This window comes from Amphimedon queenslandica, unplaced genomic scaffold (assembly GCF_000090795.2).
Source record: "Amphimedon queenslandica unplaced genomic scaffold, v1.1 AMPQUscaffold_13507, whole genome shotgun sequence".
NCBI lineage: Eukaryota > Metazoa > Porifera > Demospongiae > Haplosclerida > Niphatidae > Amphimedon > Amphimedon queenslandica.
In genome coordinates this window covers 621,571-623,922 of record NW_003546257.1, presented here as the reverse complement: position 1 = coordinate 623,922, position 2,352 = coordinate 621,571, and the positions used below count along the sequence as shown (strand labels likewise).

Genomic DNA, 2,352 nt, shown 5'->3' with positions numbered 1-2,352 from the left:
CATGTTTTCGATTGAGAAAAGACCAACTTGGCTCTGCAGCTGTGCCTGGACTTGCTCCTTCTTTTCTGTTTCTTGTTGCAGCTCACGATGAGCTTCTCTAAAGTCAGTAACCTGTCTCCTTAAATGTTCATTTTCATACTGTAGCTGCCCAATTTCATATTTTAACTGGCCATTTTCATATTTTAAGTGGCCAATTTCCTCCCTTAGTCTTTCTTTGTCTGTTTCTAGTTGTTCCTGCACTTGCTTGACTTCTTCCCTCAGATGTTCCTCTTCTCATCTTGTTTGGATTCTTTTTGGCCCTGTTGAAATTTAGCATCGTGATCCTTCTGTTTCTGCATTGTATACTCTTTAACAAAGAGCACCAGTTGTTCAGGAAGGAACACTCGAGTATGATTATATGGTACTTTAAAAAGCTTAGTACCATGATTACCAGTGACTTCAATGTTAACACCATCAAAATCTTTTGAAGGATCAATTTTTTGTCCTAAAAGAGATAAATAGAAATTAAAAATTAATTTTATTCATTACATTACTTACTGTTTCTATTCCTACTATTGGAAGAGGATCAATTTTCATGTCTTTAGAGATTCTAATTGGTCCCACCCACCTCACTGTACCAGCAACTATGTCTTCTTTAACTGTCTGTAATATCACACGATCACCTTCTTTGAATCGTGACTTATGACCAGATACATCTCCTGCTTCAAATCTTACTCCCTTTTCTTCTGTGTTGTCTTCAATGGAGAAAATTGTCTCTTTTACAAGATCTTTTACTCTATCTTTAACACTTTTAGGTTGACCACTGGCAGCAGTAGGTTTTGTTTGGCTTCTGATAGTTGGTTTAAGCCCCCCATACACTAGGCAACTAGTGTATGGGGGGCTTTAGGTTGCTCTGTGAGAGGACATTCAGGTAATCTCTGACTAGTAGTACAAGGTGGATCTTGTTTCTTGATTATCTTATCCATAGCAACAAAGACAGCATTGTTGGGTCTACAAGTGAAATGAGGTCTACCATTACTGGTGCCTTTACCACGATATGCTTGATCCTAAAATGCAATAACTACATTAAAACAAAAAGCACAAAACATGCTACACTCACTTGAATTTCAATACCAAAGACTATTCCATCACTATCAGGATGAGGACCAATAGAACATATTGTACCATTGACTTGTGCATGTGGTGTTGTGGCTTTTGATGTGGAAGACTGACTCTAACTTTAATTTGAAGATAACTTTATCACCAACAATCAGATCCATCTTCATCTTCTTATCCACTTCATTTAAGTATTCCTTTACTCTTACACTAGTTGGTTGTACTGCTTGTAGATATTCTATTTCTCTTTCTTCTAAAGGAATCTGATCAATAGGTTCAACTTGCAGCAGAACTACAGGATCACGATATAGTCTCGCGTAGCCAGACTCCTCCCCTTTTTGACTTGGGACGGAGACTAATCACGATAAAGGCGATAATTATAAGTGAAACCCTTGATTTGACGCATCTCCTCTTGAGGTATTGGTACAATAAGGTCTCCTCTGTATACTTTACAAGCCCACTGGTCTTCTTCTTCTTGGATTGAGCCATATCCAATCTTCTCTTTCATTAGAATGGAAGCCATTGCGTATTGAGAGGTGTGGCACATAATCATGTATAGTATCATACATGATACTATACATAGATCTGACGTATTTCTTCCTTCGGTTGTTCAATTACAAATTCTCCTTTAGATACTTTGCACTGGAAAGGAGCTCCATCATCTTTAAAATAAAAACCACTTTTATCTTTCAGTAAAATCGACAATGTAACACTGGTAGCCATTAAGTTTAAGTTTAACTAGAGGGGTGTGACTGAAACAACACAGTTAAAATCTATGAATGAAAATTCATTATTGTAATTTCAACAGTATAGGACCAGTTCCTAGTTTATTAACAGTCCTAGGTAGTCCATTGGTCATATCATACTGATGAGTGAGGTATGAGTGACACACATCAAGCAATAAGAATATCTGACTAATACAATAAGTTAATGTTAAAGCAAAGAAGAAGTTAGCATTAGCACTTCTAGTCTGTATCCATAGATACCAGGTGATGGGTCCAGCTATTGAACTGACTAGTACACAACCTATTGTAACTGGAGTGAACCTCATATCTGTAATAAAATTAACTATGACAGTGAAATTATAATAGATTAAAAATAAGAATTTATTATTTAAACAAGAGGTACAAAACCTTTAAGACTAACATCAGTAAAACTTTCATTAAAAGTATCTAAAACATACATCATGTCTACCCTATCAGTCACTGAGTGCCTAGTACAGGATAATATCAACTGATGCATCAACGACCAGCTGCC

The 2,352-nt window shown here is 36.5% G+C and overlaps 1 long non-coding RNA gene across 1 annotated transcript; it reads right to left on the bottom strand.

The window, feature by feature from the left end:
* Positions 1-213: 213 nt before the first annotated feature.
* Positions 214-1,593, bottom strand: LOC109593744 (uncharacterized). Its single transcript, XR_002191138.1, has 3 exons — positions 1,100-1,593; positions 538-1,046; positions 214-484 (listed from the first exon to the last, which is right to left on the bottom strand). It is a non-coding gene; the product is annotated as an uncharacterized LOC109593744 (long non-coding RNA).
* Positions 1,594-2,352: the final 759 nt, after the last annotated feature.